At 39.7% G+C, this 22,934-nt stretch overlaps 1 protein-coding gene across 1 annotated transcript in view; it reads left to right on the plus strand.

Moving 5' to 3' along the window:
- The window catches only part of TENM3 (teneurin transmembrane protein 3), a 1,277,620-nt gene that overhangs the window by 288,837 nt on the left and 965,849 nt on the right, over positions 1–22,934 (plus strand). The window contains exon 3 of the mRNA XM_034771464.1: positions 5,563–5,721. The gene's annotated coding sequence lies outside the window, so the exon portion shown is untranslated. The remainder of the gene's footprint in view (positions 1–5,562; positions 5,722–22,934) is intronic.

The following is a 22,934-nucleotide window of genomic DNA, read 5'->3' on the forward strand; positions in this document are numbered from 1 at the left end:
ATGTACTAGAAATAAGAAAAGTCAAGCTGAACAATTCTTACTGTGTGGGGATAGGACTGAGCTGGGATGGACTCCAGCAAAACTTAAGATTTAATATGTAGTAACACTTCTGAACTGCTACTGTAGATATTTCAAGTAATGCTGCATAAAAGAAATGCTTTTCAGATGTAATATCATTTTCAGGGTATATCAGGTACTGTGAATATTTGGCAAATATTTTCCTACCTCCATTCTTACCTGTGTGTGTGGCAGGGGGATATATAGAAGGAAGGTTAGCAGCTACTATAAGGTGGGAGATAAATTTCCATTTTAACTCCATTTGACCCTGATAACATTCCAAAAACTTTCTTTTGTTCCTTAAAACCACCCACCCACCACCATTACAACAAAAACCCATGAAGATAAATTAAAATTCTAAGAGAAAGTTACAATTTTTAAGCACTGAAGTCAGGAAATGACATGTCATCTTAACTCCACCCTTTTGTTTGAATGTATTACCATATAGTCTTTAATTCTAGATTCACATACTGTTCCTCAAATAGTATCATATGTCATCAGTTCCTAAACTGTGGCATAGGGATCCCTTCCTAAAAGTCCACAAGGGCTGGTAACATAGGAAGCTAGAGGGAGTTAAATCAGATCCAGACTAAATCGCAAAGAGAGAGAAAATGAAGAACAAAAGTAGACAGTGTGATTAATGTTTTTTCAAAAAGGATAGAATACTTACCTCAATAAAGATAGCTAAAATTATGTAAATAGTTTCAAAATGTTTCTTATCCTGGAAACATTTGTTGTTTTTGATGCTAGGAATTTTTGCATTTGGAAATGGGAAAGATGGTGACCTAGACCACTACAAATGGAAGAAAAGATACCCACAAGACAGGTTTCAGAGTGGTAGCCGTGTTAGTCTGTATCAGCAAAAACAACGAGGAGTCCTTGTGGCACCTTAGAGACTAACACATTTATTTGGGCATAAGCTTTCGTGGGCTAGAATCCATTTATTCTCCTGTATTTTTCACTTGATGCATCTGATGAAGTGGGTTCTAGCCCACGAATGCTTATGCCCAAATAAATGTGTTAATCTCTAAGGTGCCACAAGGACTCCTCGTTGTTTTTACCCACAAGACAGTTTGTGAACTTTTATGAAAGTTTCAGAATACCTCTCCATATGCAATGCAATATTTATCTATAAGCTTAGATACACATGTATACTATTGTTATGGCAGGAGTCACCAGATGGTGCCACTACACATAGTCTTACAAGGTGTTTCTTAGGCTATGTCTACACTATGAGTGATTCCCAGCTCCCATACACAAACTAGCTCTCACTCTCATCTGAAGTAGCATGCTAAAAATAGAAATATAGCCGAGGTAGCATGGGCTAGCTTCCACAAATACATACTCATGGGGTTCAGGTGGGTTTGTACTTTAGATGGCTAGGCTGTGCTTAGCTCTAGCACACCCCTAGGTCATAATATAGACATAGCTGTAGTGCACAAGCACTGTTCACTCTTTGAAGAAACTTATTATGATTTTATAATACAGCTTTTACTGGGGGGAGCTGTGGTTACCACAAAGGGAGTTTACCTTTGCCCTTAATCTCTCTAGAATCAATTCTGGAGGCAGAGTTGCTTCCTGGGATTTTTGTGACATAGCTATCATTGTTCTATAAGGATGTAGAGTATTGCTGCAGAGGCCGGAGGTCATCTTCCATTTTGGAAGGTGGGTCTTGGACTGGAGGTGGCAGTACAGAGTGTGGCTAGGTGAAGCTTACGGTAGGTTCTCAATGATGCATTATGTAATGTATAAATACAAATAATTTAGTAGTTACATATAAACTCTCCATTCCTTAATAAGAAAAACACATGAACCAGACATCAACATTTTGGCTGTGCTCCCTGAAAGAAGGAATTGCCTGTGTTTTGACCACCTCTGTTCAAGGAATTGTGTATGTTGTGTAAAACAAACAAGTTGCACTAAAAATATACCCAAACTCCATGTTACTAATTTCTCCTCCAACGGAAAGCAGACCTGTAAGGCACCAGCATCTGCTGACTTTCAACAGAGGATTGATATTACGGTATATTATTTTTGTCATAACAGTTCACAAACTTAGATGATTTTATATGGTAAGTTTTCTCTTCTCTAAGGTGTATTGTGACTAATATAGCCATGAACTTTTCAATTTCTTTACAAGCAGACACACAGTCATTCTTAGATTCAGTTTAGGGAATAAGGTCGTTAACTACAACTGTTCTGTTTTTTAAAATTGTATTTTAAACTTATTATTTCTCCTTGAGATAGAACCACATTCTCTAAAGTGTCCACTAACTCTGGGTTTCCATCTTTAGTCTTTCAGGGGTAGTGTAAGTTGCTGGCTATTCCCCAGCCCACAGAGGACCCTGCTACACCCAATGTCTCTTTCTATGCACAATTTTATTTTCTAAACATAGGCAAACAAACAAACAAACAAACAAAAAACAGTTCCTCAGCCCACACTGGGCTACAGCTCCCAAGTGATTTCCCCTTTTGCCTCTCTTAGTCCCTTCTGTTTCAGGATTCTTCCTTGCTCTTTTGGCTGAGCAGCACCTCACAAGGCTTTCACACACACACCACCCCCCAGATTCCCTCCCCCCGAGGACTCTGGCAACATCTCCTAGGAAATTTCCTGCTCTCCCTTCCTTATTGACAGTTTGGCTCTTCATAGCCCCACCCTCTTAAATGGCCAAACTGGGAGCACCCGTTCTAGCACAGGGGAGCTGAACCTGTTTAATTTAAAGGAGTCAGCCAACTTATGACAGTCTGATTTTCTGTGAAGCTAAGCAATTGTCATTGACTTCAACTACTCAGCACTTTGGAAAAATCAAACAGTAGGTGTCCAAAAAAGAATTAGTAGCCACTTTTGAAAATTTGGGTCTTCCTGTTGTTTTTAATTAGCTATAACAATTAGTACATTTGCTGTATCACACACCATTTTTTTAAAAAAGAAACAAATCAGGAAAGTAGATATTTTTGTTTTTCATGTGCCTGGGTATAGCTAGATAAGTTCATCCATCTTTGATAATTATTTTATGATAGCACATGATATCCAGTGGTTCTCAGCACATTTCATTTAGAATATTTAGTACAACTGTGAAGCTCTTGTGATAGCTGCATGTCAGAAGTTTTTGTGGCTGAATTTGATTCACCTGAAGGCAGGTCACAAATCTCAGTCACAGTTCAGTAGATCATCCAGATTTTATTGTTCGAGTCAGCCTTGTTTTATAGCTGGCTTCCAAAGCAGCATACCACCAGTGTGGGTTCAGATGAGAACAAACTAAGGAAACATGAAGGAAGGGAGTGAGGAGGCAGAGGGAATGAGCAGGCACCATGCTGCTAACATTCAATTTGTACTTACCTAAAAGTCCTGTGGTTCAGTTCTTGACATTGTCCCTTGTGAATACCAGCAAATTAAACAGTTATAACATTCATCTTTGTTCAGAAGAACAAAGAACAAAGAATGACCGTTTATTCTGAAGTTTAGTGTGTTGGCTATCTCCGCCATCACTTTAATCAAGGGACACACAAGGAATGTGCTAAATATGACTAGTAGGAGGCCGCAGATAACAAGACTCAATATTTTGCTTCAATTAAGAGAGTAAAAATAACAAACCATAGGCATCTCTTTGGCCTTTCCATATAAAAATATATGCCCCAAGTGTTAGTGAATATTAAACATGTCCTTGTCTAAAGTCTATCATACTCTAAACCAGAGGGATAACTTAGAAAACTGTGTGGAAAACTAACAAGATTTCAGATCTCAAAAAATGCATATACTTAGAGTGGTATGACATATAACCAGTCATTTGTACTATGTGACTTTCATAATACTTTTAATTCATAGGATGAAGGTTGAATTTCTAACAATATAGCAAGTTTCTAATACTTATATTCTCAAGGGGTATTGCAGTGTATTCATATGGTATGTAAGGGTATGATTTTTTTTTTTTTAGCCCATCTACTTATGGGGTTCTTAAATCTAAATGAGTCACACTGCCATCCTATACCTGGGGAGTGCTTCTTATTCCTATTGTATAATAAACACCACATAAATGGCTGGGAATATACGTGAGAGAGAACTGGGAGAGGATTATAAAGTATTTTTATGAACAACATTAACATAAATTATTGGCTAAAATTTTTCCTATTTTATTTCACAGAACAACTGCTCTTATACAGTAGTAATGGTTTCATCATACATTATTGTTTAGAGGAAAACAGTTTACACATGGTACCTGTAATATCTACAGTTTGTTTTGTCAGCTTTGCTACTGTTATTCAGTACCTGTCAGGTACACTAGTTAGGTGGTAAATTTATAGCATATACGATGGCTGTGTTTCCCAAACATATTCCTTTTGTAAAAGCCCATGAAATATAACAGCAATGAAGAACACCAGAACTCACATTTGTTTTTCTTGGGACAGCTAGTAAATCTTTCCCCACATTCTGACGCATCTTTCTATTGTACTATTTCTCTATGCAAGATCCTCCTTTATAATTATTATTAATTATGTCATGTAATGCGTACATAGTTTATTTTAGCTTCTGTTCGCAGCTGCCTGTAACCTTTCAGAACACTAAAATCCTATTTTCTGGGTTTTTCCTCTGTTCTAAATTTCATTTTGGAGTTTGGCATTTTATTTGTTCTTTCCAAGCCTTCCTACACCAGCCTTTCTTTTTGTTTTCTTTGTTTTTGTTTTTTACTCTTTCATTATATTCCTTATTTCAGTCTTTGACAAACTAGTTTGTTCTTGTTCTCTCAAGTGTAAACTTATTTTTCTCTTAATTTTTCCCCCTTTTCCTATGCACAAGCTATTAGCTGACATGTTTATTTTCCAGACCAGCTTTTTAAATTTGTTTTCCCTCCCTTCATTTATAAATGATGTAATATATTATTTATATACTATTTCCCAAGTGAGTCCTAAGCAGCATATTTGATAGTCCTCACACAAGCCATTCCATGAGAGAGGCATCTCTCAAGCAGCTGACACCAGTGAACCCAGATAGTTTTTTAACCTCTCCGAATTTTAAGGTCCAGCCAACAACTGCATGCATACTCCATCACTCAGGCTATGAAAGTGATGCAGTGTGCAAGTCCATTCGCTCACTTTTGCTGAGCTTGCATTGTTTTGCCCATTGTATATTCAGTCACAAGGTAGCCTGGAACAAAAAGCTGGCCATCAGAGAGAAATATGGTCTAACTTCAGTACTGTAGATGCACTCGATCAACATCAGCTCAGCATCAATAATTAGACAGGGGTCAAATAATAATGTTGGCATCCAAACAATCTAGTCAAACTTCAGTTGTCTTCACAGTCTTTTAGGCAGAATTCAATGTGTACATTGAAAATACTTCTGTATCTATGAAGTTAAATGTGAACAAGGGATTGGTGCCTTTTACATTATTAACAACAATGTCCTCTTACTATCCTTTTTTACATACTAGCTAAAGAACTACATTTACTTTGTATATGACGTGCTGTCCTTTAGAATCTAATTAAAACTTACTTTTTGGTCCTTAGGTAGAAAGATTACTCTGCTGAGATGAGCTCTTAATTAATGCACAGAGAGCCTGAAAGTCCCACCTCTCAACAGTGATGATTGACATTCAAGGATACATAAATTACACTAATTGAGCTTTGCATCAATACAGTCTTTCCACAGCCAACTCATCAGAGAAGGTAGGTGAGCAGACCAGCATAAAATGTTATTTCACTATGTTGTATGTTTTCCCAAGGGGGAAAAACTTTTCAAATTACTGAACATTTATTATCATGGGAGGCAGTTCTTCCCTTCAGTTTTAAGATGTAGCTTTTGCTTTTTATTATAAAAATCAGCATTTTTAATATAGCTATTTAAATGTTAATAACCACAAACTTCACAATTTACAAGCAGCAAAATCTTACAAGTAAATTATTATATGCAAAAATAACTTGGCAACATTTATTGATCCCAAATTGTGTTGCCTAGCAACACACAAACATTCCCTAAACAGGAGTTGTTTGGAATCAAAGCCAGATTTTATCATTCAGATATTTAGCTAATTCTTAGTGCACTAAGTCTTTGGCTCAAAAGATCCTGCAGAAATCCTGATGTACAATATATATTAATTGCATTTTCAAACAAATCTAAAGGTATTTTAAGGCTCTATTTTTTATGGTAAGTATATTATTTATTACTTTTACTCAGTAACTGCAACTTCTTGTCAATGGAGTAAGACTTAGACATGTTCTCAATACTGTGAATTTTGCATTACTGTTTGAAGTGCTTGTCTGCATATTTTACAATAATATTAAAGTGATGTACAGTTTGTAAGAATGAACTGTCTGTTCTGTCTGTAGAAGGTCCTCTCTTAAGTTTTCACCAACAGTCTGATGTAGTGATTTTATGATATTTAGGTATACACTCACTCATTTATTTATAGGAACTGAAATGTAGGGACTTTTTGGTTATGTTTCTGAATTATACTTGTGTGACAGGGCTGGGCTTATCAGTGGTACCCCCTAAGAGTTAGTTCCTAGGTCACAACTCTTACTGGTCTCTAGCATCTCGTACTGCTGGTCACTATGGTGTGATGGCAATCTCTTTTTTAGTAGATAGAAACTTGGCCTTCCAGCCAGGTCACCACTGAAATCCATCCCTTTCTGGAGTAACAGAGTCCAACAAAGCAGAGAAGTACAATATTCCCCTGCCCAATTCCAGGCCCTTGAAGACCTCATACCTTTACTTCAGGACTTACATTGTCTATATCCCCCTGGGCTCTCCCTCTACTGGGTTCTGACCCAGGGTCCTAGAAGTGGCTATGATATCAAGCACCCAGGAATGCTCTGAGACTGCCACCTTGGCTGCTTCCTACCACTTACATTCCTTGTCTAGGGCATTGTTACAGTCTCACAAACAATCCAAGAAAAGATAGAACGAAGGGTTCTTTAATCATTAAGGAGAAGGTAGTTGCTGCTGTGAGGCCTAGGGTAGCTGTCACTTGCAGACCCATTTCCTGCAGTAAGGATTGCCGCGGTGCCCATACTTAGGATAGGGGCATGGACCTATCCCAAGAGCCCCTATCTGCTATTCCTTCTTTCTGAGCTGTCTGTCTCTCTTTTAAACTCCTCTTCCAGCTGGAACAGATTCTGCAGGTGCAGTGGGGCAGGGCCGCTTGGGCCCAGAACTTCTCCTTAACCTTTCCGTTGGCTCTTTTGGTCAGGTGCCCACACCTTTTCTTTTACCTGTGGGCTTGTTAACCCTTTACAGATAAAGCAAGCAGAGAACAGACACCAGGAGGAATTTTACAGCTAACTGGCTGTCTGGGTGTTCATAAACAGGGGCTACCCTCCCCCTTCAATTATCACATGCCTCCCAAATCACAGATGGTGCTGGCCAGCCTGGTTCAGGTCGGGTCCACACTGGCTGGGATTTCTTCCTGTAGGTTTAGGAAACAGAGTTAATAAGATTCATGCTCCTCTAATTTTACTAATAATTACATGAAGAACTAAACAGTACTTTTTACATTTCAAGGACTACATTGACTTAGAATGCAGAGACATTTTTACCTGGCTGATTCTGGGAAACCTTCCCGGGAGAGTGCATCAGCCACTTTGTTAGAGGCTCCTGAAATGTGTTGTATCTCAAAATCAAAGTCTTGAAGAGCTAAACTCCACCAAATAAGTTTTTTATTAGTCTTTTTGACTGTGTGAAGCCACTTTAGTGCAGCATGGTCAATCTGCAGGTGGAACCGCCGTCCCCAAATTTATGGGCCTTTCTATCTCGGTGTTGAGTTTATATACTCTATCACAGCTTGCCATTAATTTAAGACTATATTACAGTGCAAGCCAGTTAAAATGAAGTCATTGAACAAAATCCAGTGGGCTCATCTTTAGCTGATGTCCATTTAAAGAAAGAGGTACCAGTGAGCGCAGGGTGGATTCAGAGAAACCAGGGAGAACTGGGATATATCACAGAGATATTTGGCAGAGGAGAGAAATTGCAAATGGAGTGTGGAAGGTGCTGGAAGCAATCAAGGAGGAAAACTGAATCCCCCCCCCCCCCCCCCAAAAAAAAAAAAAGCCTACATAAAACTGTAGGCATGGCTCAAGTAACAACTCACTTTTTAATCTGTTTGATCTGGGAAACTGACTTTTGTCTAGTTTGTTTAAATTGTCTGGATAACTTCAGCCCATTTTAAAATGAGCTATTGTTTTTTCCTTGTTTTTAATTTTCATTTCACTCATAAAATCTGTTCCTTAGTGCCTTATGTTAAAGATGTCAGTGAAAATCTTGAGTCCTTGTAAGAAGATCAAATTTACATAAGTAAGAAATTGTCCAGTAATTTATTACTTTTACCTGTGGCCCTTTTGGTTTCTAATTATGGGTATGTGTCCATTTAGGGCTTGTAAAATGTTTAGACGTGCCTCAAAGGTATTATTTTAGGATTGTTAAAGAAGCCAAAAGAATATTTAATGACTGTGTGTGCCGTGTTTCAAACATAGAACAGTAACACTTCCTCAAAAACTTTCCAAATTGAAAAAGATTAACTGAAACCTGTGATTATCGATTGCCTAAGATTGTGTTACATCTGGATCAGGAAGAGATGCAATTGTTTGTGTTTAAATGAAAAGTGAATGCATTTGTGAAAGAAAAACTGAAGACTACCTGTGTATTGACAAGGCAATTACTTAACTCCAGCTGCTAATGGAGACTTTTGACACTTGTGCTTCAACTGACAAGCAGGTTATAAAGAGAAGGATCTTTGGGTATATATACACTCTTGCTAGGGAAGAGATGCTTCACAGAGATTCCGCACCATGGTCAAATTGCTAGAAACTAGATAGTTCTAAGATGTTGAACACTAGAGCCAATGGGCTGGATCTGGTCTGCCTGTTGTATTTACAAGACCCTTATGGCAGGTTAAGATATTTCATAATTTAAAATTTAATTAAAAAAACAGTGTAAGCTCTGTGGATATTTATGAAGATAACCTTCTAAATGGTGAATCGAGGCAATGCTATCTTACCAAATCTATACAGAGAGAGGCTGAAATTCCTAGAACAGTGTGAGGCATAATATTCATCCCAATATTGATGAAGCCTAAATGGCAACATTGACTCCTTCACTAATGATCATTTTAATAGAAACACCCATTTAAAAAGCGTTTCCATTTTAATGTTGTTGTAGCTGTGTTGATCCCAGGATATTAGAGAGACAAGGTGGGTGAGGTAATATCTTTTATTGGACCAAATTCTGTGAGTGAAAGAGACAAGCTTTCAAGGTTACATAGAGCTCTTTTTCATGTCTGGGAAAGGTGCTCAGAGTGTCACAGCTAAATTCAAGGTGGAACAGATAAGAAATTAACACATGCCACAAGAGACCATTCAAAGTGAAGTGGACAGTTAACACCTCTACTGTCATAGGACAAATAAGGGTAACAGATTGTTGTAATGAGTTGTAAATCCAGTGTCTCTGTTCAGTCCATGATTTTTGTTTCCTCGCAGAGTTAGGAATTTAAGTTCTCAGGCTCAACTTTTGAAGGTGTTGTGCAGATTTCCTTTGATGCTGAGGATTGATAGGTCAGATATGGAGTGATTGTTTTATGATACGGTGTTTTTGTCTTTTTTTCATTTTTACTGTGTAAGAGTATATGAGAGCATTGTGTTTGTCTTGTTTCACCCACATAGTTGCTATTGGGACAGTTAGTGCGCTGGATGAGATACACCATATGTTGGATAGGCGTGTGTAGGACCGCTGGATGATGAAAGATTTGTTGTGGGAGGTATTGATCATTGTAGTAGTGGAGATATGTCTGCAAGTTCTGCATCTTTTGTTATGGCAGGAGCTGGTGCTGCTCTGAATTGCTATGTCCTGGGCTTTGAGGAGCTTATTCCTGATGATGAGCTTGATGAGGTTGGGGAGGTCATCTGAAGGCCAGATGAGGGAGTTCAAGAAAAGATTTATTTTAGGATGTGGTCTTCATCAAGTACTGTAGGGCTGTAGTTGTTTAATGATATCCTATATGGGTTCCAGAGTGGGGTGATGGGTGACAAGTAAGGTTGTGCAGTCATAGAGTTTTTTCCCTTCTATTGAAGTAGGTTCTTTTGGGGTATTTGAGTGACCTGTTCTGTGATGTGATCTACTTCTCTGGTGGAGTGTCCTTGTTTGATAAAGATGGTATAAGTGTGTTAAGTAAGGTCCATACCCTGAGCATATTCTGTTGTATCTGAATGCTGCTGTAGATAATGGATTTCTTGGTGGGTTTGGGGTGGTTATGGATCTATAAAGGTTAGTGTGGGTTTCTTATATGTTTTTGTAGAGTTCCATTATTGAACTTGATCATGATGTCCAGGAAATTGATGTTGGTGTGGGAGAATTCTAGAGAGAGTGATGGTGGTTGTTAGATTTCCACCACAACTTCATGAGGGAGTTTAGGTCATCTATACAAAGGGTAAAAATATTGATGTTTTGCAGGTATATCATTAGTTTCATGGTGCATTTGTCCAGAAATTCTTCATGGAAATGGCCCATGAAGAGGCTGGCATACTGGGGACCATCATAGTATCCATGACTATTCACATTTTTGTCCAGGGGATTACTGAGAGGTTCGGTATAGGAAGAGTAGGGCAGGTGCTGGAAGGGGGCATCAACTTCTGCAACCTCTCCTTTTCCTCTAGACAGGGGGAGGGCATGGAGAGGCCTAAGATTCCTGTGCAAGATTGTTTGGTTGGAGAGAGATGGAGAAATCATAAATTGCTGCGAGGAGTATATTAGAATTCAAGTTCTCCACCCTCTCCCCAAGAAAAATTCTAGTCAGCTCTGCAGCTTGGGGAGATCACAGGTGGAACCAAAATTCAAAGTGAAGAGAAGAGCACACAGACAAAGAAAGATGGAGAGTAGAAAAGAAATGGGAAAAGGAGGATGAAAGGAAAGATGAATAAAGGGAAGAACTGGTGGAAGTCCTAAAAGTGTTCTGCATCATTTCTGTACTGCAGATGTACATTATCCTGAATGTAACAGTTAACTATGCTAAGTTAAGACTTATTCATATCTGAAGATCACTTTCATCTTCAATATCATTGCAAAGCTACCTTGGAAATCAGTGAGAATTTCAATGGGGAATTATAGTTAGTATGCATCCCTCATTGTGTTCCTCCAGGACCACACATCTTAATTAAAAATGCAGTTCTGCATGGAATGAGTTTAATGTACTTTGGTCTTCTCTATGGCATGAGTCCTTGGACAAAGTTAAACACCCTGCAATATTGTGTATCAAAGTTATAATTACTAGTGTAGCCAGGCTTTCCATAGCATTCATATGGGCATGTTAGTTTCATATTTTTACCGGTGTTACTTTGTACAGGTGCCAATAAAATATGCTCATTTGACAGCTTGAAATGGGCATCTGAACAAATGTTGGGAGCAGGTACTAACTTGGGTACTCAGAGGGAGCAAAAGATGATGAAACTGTCTGGTTTCAGGGTCAAAGGAATGGAGTCGGGCGGTGCTCTGCCTCCCCAAATAGTGCCAGAGGACGTTGAGATAGTTATTGGGAGTCCTGAGGGTGCTGAACACCGTGAAGGGTTTTGAAAGTTAACAGGCGCTGTTACAATCATATATAAATAGAAGGGGGGGGGCGTGGAACCTAAATATTTATTGAAATGTACTGATGATTTCCTGAGGGAGACAACAAAAGTGAAGCATTACTCTGAAATCAGAAGAATCTTAAATCTGACAAGCAAACCCTGAATTGAGAAGTATGCAGACTATCTGAAGATCTTACATAAACACTTTATTGATTACGCCTAGATGGATCCAATCAAATATAAAACACCTCTCCTCCCTAAGGTTGCCAGGCGTCCAGTTTTCTACCAGAACACCTGGTCAAAAAGGGATCCTGTCTGGGCCGCTAAAAGTCCGGTTGGCAACAGCAGGGCAGGCAGGTTCCATGTCCAGCTCTGTGCGGAAAGCAGCTAGCATGTCCCTCTGGCTCCTAGGGGGAGAGGTGGCCAAGGGACTCCACATGCTGCACTGGCTCCGCAGCTCCTATTGGCTGGGAACCATGAGCAATGGGAGCTGCGGGGGCAGCACCTGTGGGTGGGGGCAGCGTCTGGAGCCCCCTGGCCACTCCTCTGCCTGGGAGCCAGAGGGACATGCTGGCCGCTTCCCAGGAGACGCACAGAGCCCCCTCCCACACTCCGAACCCCTCTGCCCCACCCTCCAGCCTGGAGCCCTCTTCTGGGTTCTAAACTCCTCATCCCTGACCCCACCACAGAGCCCGCATCCCCAGCCCTCACCCCCTCCTGCACCACAACCCCCTACCCCAGAGTGGTGAAAGTGAGTGAGTGAGGGTGGGGCAGAGGGAGGGAGGGGGGATGGAGTGAGCAGGAGCGGGGTTTCAGAGAAGGGGTAGGGAAGGGGGGCAAGGATGTTTAGTTTTCTGTAATTCGAAAGTTGGCATCCCTATCCCTCCCCCAACAGCAAACCTATATGGGCTCCCCATAACAAATCAAAGGACTCGTGGCAATACAAGCTCCCTGCCTTGCCAATGTTACCTTCTGCACCCAGATCTCTCTTAACCTTCTTTTTGGTGGGCACTGATCATTGAATAAAAACTGTGTGTTTCTATGGCCCCACGCCCAGGGCATGGATCCACGGATCGTGCATTAATCTCCCCCTAGCTAGAAGTAGTATGGGTTTCAGGCTGGGAGCTGCATAAGGTTCCCAATAATTAAGTGGACGTTGTGAGGAGCATGAAGTTTTATGAATACAAAGAATAAATGGAAAGAAATTTGCAGTTTTAAACTGTTTGATGTAATTAACAAGAAATGTGCACCTCAGATGACCATAGAGAGCATTTGGTTACTCATCGTACCAAATTATTTAAAATATTAATACACCTCTACCCCAATATAACGTTGTCCTCGGGAACCAAAAAATCTTACCACGTTATAGGTGAAACCGCGTTATATCGAACTTGCTTTGATCTGCCGGAGTGTGCAGCCCGCCCCCCCGGAGCGCTGCTTTACCACGTTATATCCGAATTCGTGTTATATCAGGTCGCATTATATTGAGGTAGAGGTGTATATTAAGAGGATTCCTGGGACATTACAATATAATACCACTTTATCATGTGAAATGATCTAACTCTGTGCTCACATTTTTTGAGAGTTTGTGTATTTATAATCATCAAATGGCAATAGCTCACTATGTGCTTCATTAGACTCGGTATCTGTGGAAATATTTATTAGTGGGAAAATTAAGCATATGTTCATAATGTTGGCAGCTAACCCTGCTTCAAACTCAGATGTTCTTCTGTAGTTAAAATGTGTTTTATATTAATTCAACATCAGTATTTTGGCTGTAACATCAACTTTCAAAAAATATTGAGTGTCATCCCAGTTAAGGACAATTTTACTTCCCTTGCTTATGATAAGCAATTAAAGCATTAATATCAGATATTTCATTCTGAACAGTTACAATAATAAAGTACAATCAGCATAACATTATGAGCCTAGACTGGAACCATTAACATAACAGAATACCATTCAAGCTAATAAAATCTGCCCTTATTACATTCTCCACATCTGTACATACACTGCCAACACATGATCAAAGACTGCAGCTGTTTCAGTTATATCATAGTCACATCAGAGTAATTTTACAGGTACAGCAGTTACTATTGCAGGGACATCCTAGTCACCTTGCAGGCATATGTAGTACAGTTGAACCTCATTAAATTGCACCTTGATGTTTCATGAACCTGAAAGTTTGCTATGGTACATCTGTCGAGAACTATGAATGCAGTTTCAGTATTAATAAAGTTTTTTGTCTAATAATGCCTTTAATGGGTATCTTCTTTTAGACATTCAGTTGTTGGGGAAACTTAGTATTTCTAAGTCTTATGTAAATTTCTGGACTGTGATCTCCTAAAGGGAAGGCCCATTTTTTCCTATATGTTTGTCTAGCACCTAGCAGTTTTTAGGCATTGGGGAAATAGTAATTCATTAATTAGTTAGATTATGCTATAACTTAATTTAAGACCTATCCATCTCCTTTAAGTGAACTTTTTTGTATTATACCAGGTGGGTGAAATCCTGGCTCTACTGAAGTCAAAAAGAATTTTGTCATTGACTTCAACGGGGCTAGGATTTCAGCCAGTGTATGTTTACTAATAATCCAAATGGTTTGGCCAGTAATAATCAGTCAGCTTCTTTAGTATTACCAGGATCAGTATGAGAAATCACAGACAGAGAAAGAATGATATGCTTTCTCATTAAGCATTAAAAATTCTTCATGCGAGATATGTTTTAATAATTAGTTTGTGTTTTGCATAGAATAACTAACTTCCTTATTTCAATACAATTAAATCTTTACTCAGAATTCTTAGGACCAAAAATTTAAGGGGGCCTTAATACAAACTTCATTGTTGTTGATGCAGTTTTATACTCCTATTTAATTAGAAGCACAAATGCTATCATTTAGATGTCTAAGTAGTATACCACATTTGCAGGTGGGCAGAGGTCTAAATGTGAGCATTTGTGTCTATAATTAAATGCAGATGCAAATGGTGCAAAATGAAGACCATTTTTTAACAGGACATGTTATTAATATATCATAAAAATCATAGAAATGTAGAGCTCAAAGGGATCTTGAGAGATCATCAAGTCTGGTCCCCTGGACTCATGATCCCTGATAGGTGTTTTCCCAACTTGTTCTTAAAAACCTTAAGTGATACAACCTCCCTTTGAAGTGTATTCCAGTGCTTACCTATTTTTATAGTTGTTCGTAATATCTAACCTAAATGTCCCTTGCTACAGATTACTTTCTTGTCCTACTGCTATTGGACATGGAGAACGATTGATCACTATCCTTTTTATAACAACCGTTAACTTATTTGAAGACTATCGGGTCCCCCACAGTCTTCTTTGTTTCAAGATGAAATATGCCTGTTTCTTTTAACCTTTCTTCACGGATCAAGTTTTCTACACCTTTTATCATTTTTGCTGCTCCTCTCTTGACTCTCTCCAATTTGTCCACATCTTTTGTAAAGTGTGTTGCTCACAACCAGACACAGTACTCCAGCAGAGGCCTCATCAGTGACAACTAGTGTGGGACAATTACTTCCCATGTCTTACATATGACACTCCTCTTAATACAACCTGGGATAATAGACTTTTTTGCAGCTGCATCACATTGTTGGCTCATATTCAATTTGTGATCCATTGTAGCCCCCAGATCTTTATCAGCAGTCTTCCCATCTAGCCAGTTATTCCCTATTTTGTAGTTGTACATTAAATTTTTGTTTCCTACATGTAATATTTAGCACTTGTTTTTATTGAATTTCATCTTGCTGATTTCAGACCAATTCTCCAATTTGTCAAGGTTGTTTTGAATTCTAATCCTGTCTTCCAAAGTGCTTGCAAACCCTTTCTTCCCTTTTTTTGTTAATATTAATTGTGTTGAGTATCTGGTCTCCATTAACTTTTTTTTTTTAGAGAAGACTGAAGCAAAATACACATTGAACACCTCAGCTTTTTTCAAATTATCCATTATTAGCTCTCCTTCCCCACAAAGCAGTAGACCTCCATGTTTCTTTCACGTCTGTCTTGCTCGTAATGTATTTAATGAATGTCTTCTTATTGCCTGTTATGTCCCTTGCTAGGTGTAACTCATTTTGTGCCTTAGCCTTTCTGATTTTGTCCCTACATGTTTATGATATTCTTTTGTACTCATCCTTAGCAAACTGACCAGGTTTCCACTTTTTGTAGGATCCCTTTTTGATTTTCAGGTCATCAAAGAGCTCCTGTTGGAGTCATATTGGCCTTTTACTATTCTTCCTATCTCTCCTTTGCATCTGGATAGTTTGCTATTGTGCCTTTATTATTGTTGCTTTGAGAAACTGCCAGCTCTTCTGAATTCCTTTTTCCCTTCCATTTCCTTCCCATGGGACGTTACCTACCAGTTATCTGAGTTTATCCTGCTGCTCTCACTCCTTCCTTTCTTTAGAATCATGAAATCTATCATTTCAGGAGGATTTTCAACCAAATTGCTGTCAGCCTTCAGATTTGCTCCCAATCCTCCCTGATAAGTCTAAAATGGCTGCCCCACTTGTTACTTCTTCCACCTTCTGAAAAAAGAAATTGTCCCCAGCATATTCCAAGAACTCATTGTGTTTTGCTTCATTAGTTTTCCAACAGATGTCTGGGTAGTCAGTCTCCCATTACTACCAAGTCTTGTGTTTTGATTACTTCTATTATTATTTGTTCTAGAAATGCCTCATCTATCTTCTCCTCTTGATATGATGGTCTATCATAGACACCTACCATAAAGTTGCCCCTGAATTTTTCCCCCTTTTGTCTTCATCCAGAGACTTTCAGCAGATCTGCCTTCAACCTACTTCTGGACCTCTGAAAAACTGCATACATTCTTCATGTATAATGCAATCACTCCTCCCTTTTTTTCCTGGCTGTCCTTCCTGAACAAGCTGTGCCCCACTATATCTATATTCCAGTCATGAGATTTATCCTACCAACTCTCAGTGATCTCAATTAAGTTGAAATGTAGCTTATGTGCTAATACTTCCAGTTCTTCCTGTTTATTCTCCATACTACCCATTTGCATTTGTGAATACACAACTAAGATATTGAGCAGATGTTTCACTCTTGTTGCTTCTATTATAATTTTCTGTTTGCCCCCCAACTTCTAGCCCTCTCTTTAGGTCACCATTTTTAATACATATCCGTGGGCTTCTGTCACCCCTTTGAACCTAGTTTCAAGCCCTTCTCACTAGATTGGCAAGGAGATGTTCTTCCCCTTCTTGGTCAGGTGGATCCCATCTCTTCCCAGCAGTCCTCCTTCCTTAAACAGCATCCCATGGTCGAGGAAGTCAAAGCTCTTCCATTCACACCAACTCCACAACCACACACTCATCTCCAAGATTCATGTGTCCATACCTGGGCCCTCACCCCCAACTGGGAGGAGCCATGTTCCTATTTACTTTTCTGCTATGCACACTTCACACTTTACAGACAAAAGAAGTAAGCAGCAGCTCTGGCTTTGTTCAGACAATATGTAATGTGGGTATAAAAAGGAAGAATAGGTTGTAAAGGTAAAATATGTTGGGTTGGTTTATAATCTATTATGGTAATAGTCCAATTGCTTGTCATGTTGAGTAGCATTGTGCTTTAATTAAGCAATAAAACATGACAGGATGTGAAATACAATGTAATAATTCTTTTCTAGTGTATTGTTAGGCAGAGGCCAAAGGCCGAGTGCTGTTGAGTGCAGTAGGCATGAATTACTACTCTGTAATTTAAGCACTGCAATATTTTATTGCAATTATAAAATGTTTTTTTCCTTTAAAAAAATACTAAAAATATTTCAAAATTATCATTTTTACTATAAGTGCATTTCTGTCTCACTACAAACTACTTTTTCTTGAAAGAGTAGTTCCATAAGAAGAGATGAACTTTTAAAATATTTTCTTTATGTTTAGATGATGATTAGATTCTATTGTGGTGGTACTGTTTTAAGGAGCATTCCTGTAGGATGCAATTTTGTTACTACTTTTCCTAACAGAAGCTAAAGACAGGTAGCTCAGAGAAATTTAGATTTGAGCTTCGGTTAGCTCTTGTCTTTAACTGGGCAGAGCTAACTAATGATAAGCAGGTAAGTAATCCTATCAAGAGGGGAAGTCTGTCAGAAGCCTAGGATTTAGTGGAGGAAGTTTTTTTTTTATTACTACTGTTATTTTTTAAAATGTATTTACCTTTTAAATTGGTGAAGCATCCTGTTCCAATTACTTCCTATTGGCTTCCTTTCTGAAGGCCTCTCATTTGTAAAGTTCTTAACATTCATCTCAGATCACAAAAAAAGTTTAGTTATTTTAAAAAACTGCATTTTTTTTTCACAGTGTCTTTTCTAGCAGCGTTGATGTTGATGAAGAGAGAACTAAACTTTAGGAAAAGCTCCTACTGGCTCTATCTGCTACAGAGTCTTAAAGTCTGTAAAACTTCAAACAATGGGAATCAATTTGAAAAAGTTTTGAGCTAGTATATTTTCTGTTCTTTCATTAGGGTAATAATATGGTGAAACCTGATGTGGGTAACAAATACCAAGCAGGTAGTTTTGTTATATGCATTGTATATCACCATTTTGAAATCATGTCAGCCAATTGCAATTCTTCATTTTCCAAAGTTGTTTCATAATTTATCTTGCTGGGTGGAATGGTTTATGGGATTGGATGCCTTATTTAGGGTTTGTACATATGATTTCTTTCTTTGGAGGGAGAAGGAACATCATATAATGAAGATATGTTGATCTGTCTAAAAATATGTCTTAGTAATTGATAAGGGAGAACCAGTTGCATGATTGCAAATAAATGTACTTTCTCTAACATGATGTGCTGTAACACTGCATTGATGGGTAGGGTTTCCAACTTTCTAATCGCACAAAACTGAAAACCTTTGCCCCGCCCCCAACACACTCCATCCCCACCCCCATTGCTCACTCTCCCCTACCCTCACTCACGTGCTCATTTTCACTGGTCTGGCGTAGGGGGTTGTGCGGGAGGGGGTGAGGTTCTGGCTGGGAGTGTGAGCTCTGGGATGGGGCCAGAAATGAGAGGTTCAGGGTATGGTAGGGGCCTCCAGGCTGGGGCAAGGGTTGGGATGCAGGAGGGGGTGAGGAGCTCTGAGCTGGGGGTGTGGGCTCCAGGGTGGGGCTGGGTATGAGGGGTTTGGGGTACAGGAGGGGGCTCCAGGCCAGGGCCGAGGGTTTGGAGTGTGGGAGGGGGTTCTGAGCTGGGGCAGAGGGTTGGGCCGCGGGAGCAGTGTGGGGTGCAGGCTCCAGGAGGGAGTTTGGGTGCAGGAGGGGACTCAGGGCTGGGGCAGGGGGTTGGGGCATGGGAGGGGGTGCGAGGTGTAGGCTCTGGGCAGTGCTTACCTTGGGTGGCTCCCTGGAAGCGGTGACATGTCCATCAGCTCTGAGGCGGAGGCGCATCCAGGCGGCTCTGCATGGTATGCGCTGCCTCCACCCGCAGGCACCACCCCCGCAGCTCCCATTGGCAGCTGTTCTCAGCTAATGGGAGCTGCAGAATCAGCACTCAGAGGGGGGCAGTGCACAGAGCCCCCCAGCCACCCCTGTGCCTAGGAGCTGAGGGACATGTCGCTGCTTCCGGGGAGTCGCACGGAGCCAGGTAGGGAGCCTCCCTTAGCCCCACTGTGCTGCCGACCGGACTTTTAACAGCATGGTCAGCAGTGCTGACCGGAGCCGCCAAGGTCTCTTTGACTGGGTGGTCCGGTCGAAATCCGGACACCTGGCAACCCCATTGATGGGTGAATTTTCATTTTTAGCTTTACCCATGTGACTACCTTAATGTTAATGTTCCTGATAGATCAGGAAGGCCAAATGTGGACTAAGGAATTTTTTGTCTTTAATATGAGGGTGTGACCCTTGGAGGCTATGGGTCCCCTCATACAATACCATTAAGATCAAGCTGTAGCATTTCTTGTTGGGGCCTGCAGTTTTTGTGAATTCTACTTCAGTGTTAAAGCTGAGGATGGCTACAGTCTACTCCATTTTTATGCAAATTAGGTGTGATCCTCAGGCTGCTGACAAGATGCCAATGCAGCCCTTGATTGAGTAAAATGTGGGTGCCATTGAGTAAGGTTAGTGATGACTGCTATCCCCTGCTGACGTACTAAAATATCAGCTCATTGGTTTCCTTTCAACATTGTACCATTTACTACTACAGTTAACATTGTGTTACATTTTCTTCCATATTGATATATAGCTACAGTTATCATAATAGAAGAGCTCATTTAATGAGCAATCTCACAGTAGAGAAACACATTTCAGATCTCTAAACTTATCTCTAAACTTTTAATGTCTAAAGCTCCCTGCATACCTATCTACTGTTTGTCTCTTTGTCCTCTTACCCACTTCTGGAACTCTGAAACACATGAAACATATTAAGAAATTATGCAAATAGTCCCTAACTTTGCTGGACAAATAAAATAGTTTAGTAGAGAAAATATTTCAGGTCAAAGGGTAATAAAGTGCCAGGCATGCCCGCTTTGTTTCCAAAATAGAAATGTTTTTGAGATTTGATTAACAATGACATGTCATATGACAGAAGAAGAAAGAATAAAAATGATTTGGAAATAGAAACTAAAAATAGTAATGTGGTAATTTAATAACCTGACAGATTTTATTCCATCTGCTAGGAAGGGTTTGAAAGCCATTTCCTGCTGCCACTCACACCACAGAAACTTCAGAGTTCAGAGATGAAATCAAATACCTGATGTGAAAATCTCCTATTATGATTCATATCCAAAGATTCATATTGATATCCTTGTCTAGTAGATTCTTTGGGGTTATTTAAAATAGAAATAGCAGAATCCAAAAGTTTGGGAGTATTAACTATGTTATTTTGTTGATAATACAAGACATGGAAAAAGACCAGAAATATTTCTTGCTTGGCTATCTGCAAATGTCATCAAAATTCCCACAGGTAACTGAACAACCTAAGCTAGAAGGTATCCCAAAGGTGTGGGCCAGGTGTTCAGCTTGCAAAGAAATTATTCCACAATGACTACATGGTGTTGGATTAAGTTCTGCTTCATTGGCATCCAGAACCATTGCCAAAGACTGAAGAAGCAAGGAAAAAATATCCCATTAAATTATGAGGCAAAGTGATAAAAAGAGAGCAGTGAGAATATGTGCTGTGTCATCTTTAACTAATGGATCCCCCTCCCGGCCCATGATAATTCAAAAATTGGCATGTAGTGTGTTCTGCAGATGGATCAGCTGCAGCAGCCAAGATATAGCTGGCTAGTTAGCTAGCTAGTAATCAGATATTTTCAGATGATCTCACAATTGTTTCATAGAAACTAAATGTGAGTTATCCTCTATAGGCTTAGTAGTTGAGCCAGAGGCAGTACTCTCACTTTATCTGTCTCCACACCCCTCACCTCAGTGACAATATCAGATTCTGTGCCCTTTTCTTCAACTGTGTGGTAGAGTTGTGGGCTAAAATTAGACATGAACAAGTGATACCATCTGCCATAGGTACTGTAACTCTTTTTATCTAAGATAAAAGGCCTTTTAAGTTTGTTCTCTTCAGAGAAGAATATAGAGGGAATATTCAGTCCTTGTGTTTAGCATGATCACTGTGTTCTTTTTTTTTTTTAAGTTGGCAACAAAAGTGTATTGAAATGAAAACATTGCTTGTATGTATATTGTGTCTGAGCGTGTAAAGCCAAACTGGGTTCCTGTTAGCTAGTCCGTTAATGAAAAAAACAAACCCAAACTTACCCATGAATGCTTGCCACCACACTTTTTGCAAGTAATGAAGTAATTTTATCCACAGCACAGATAGAGCCAGGTATAGGCAGCTGTAGGACAAGCTTCCTCAAGCCACCCAGTTAAGATGTTTCAACCCCATTTTGGAGTTAGTATTTCAGGTAGTGGGAACATAGTTATGGTTCCATGACCATTTGGTTCTTGGCTCTGCTGATGCGATTGCCAAATATGATGCTAATTAATGCCACATCTGGTGGTGGTTTTGTGATTTGGACACCTACTAGGAACTTGAAAAAGGCCACCAATTTCTTTCACACAGATAGCCAAACAGTAATCACTACAGGTCTGAGCTAGATTAGTGACCTAAAGGTGAAAGTCTTTATATTCCATTATTAGTCCTCTGAGGCATCTACTCCATCAGGATATATTTATGTTTTTTTGCTTGACCCATCAAAACAGATATGATATTACACAATTTTAGATCAAATGAAATAGCACTAACACAAACTGGTGTTAGTGACTCTAAGATAAGAAGAAATCTTTCATTGAGCATAAAGATGAAGTTTCATACTAAGAACCTACAGGATTGGGTCACACTAGCTTTCTGGGGAAAGTAAATGGTGTTAAAACTAGAATTCTGTGAACAAAATTCAGTTCACAGTGGGCTAATAATTTTTTTATGTTGCAATCCATTGGTCTATGTTTGTTGGCCTTGGTTTTGAAAAGAAATACATCTTCAAACAAATCCATTTGCTTATGGGCAAGACATTGGTTTATCTAGGTTGTTTGGTATGTTAGAACAGGAAGTAGGACTACTGGCTGTAGAGAAAAATACTATGTGACTTGCCCCACGTCACCCATCCCGATGATTCAAACTTGAAATAGAACATGATCAGCAACCTTAAAAAGTACATTGTTCGCAAGCTCGAATGACTCTGATTTCCCCCCCCCCCCCCAATAAACCACACACTTTCATACAAAGCTTCTGTTGGATTATTATTGAATATAATTAAATCTTATTGAATTAAGTTCAAGTATTTTAAGAGTTCATTATTTTAAAAAGGCAAGTGTCCATGTACTATTGAGGGACTATGTGTGGTTCCATGGGGGAAGAGAACTACAGCCCTCCTGAAACTAGGAAAAGTGGTTAGACAAATGCACTCACGCTGTAACATCTCCAGAGAGCTACTGTAATCCATGCCTGTTTGGTGTGGCACTCTGTCACCCTCTAGTGGCACCTAGACCATCTAGAGAGTGATGAATCTGCTACAGTCTTGGCTAAGAGGCATATGACTTTTAGTTCATGCAGCCGAGGCTCACAGACTAAGATTTAGAGGTCCCAGGTTCAATCTGACCCACCGATGACAGGAGTCTGTCAGTGTTACACTACCACTACCCATGAGAGGCAATAACTGGGGAGCAAGAAACCTAGAGTAGGTGCCCTTGCTGGGGGGGATGAGGGGAGGGCTCAGGTGCAGTTACCTTGACTGTGACCTATATGGTGGCAGCTTATGTGGGAACTGTAACAGTGTGAATTGCATAAGTGTCAACAGCCATGAAAGCAAGTATGCTAGAAAGAAAAAGCAGAGAAGAGTCTCTATAG

The sequence above is a fragment of the Trachemys scripta genome, chromosome 5, assembly GCF_013100865.1.
Source record: "Trachemys scripta elegans isolate TJP31775 chromosome 5, CAS_Tse_1.0, whole genome shotgun sequence".
Lineage (NCBI taxonomy): Eukaryota > Metazoa > Chordata > Testudines > Emydidae > Trachemys > Trachemys scripta.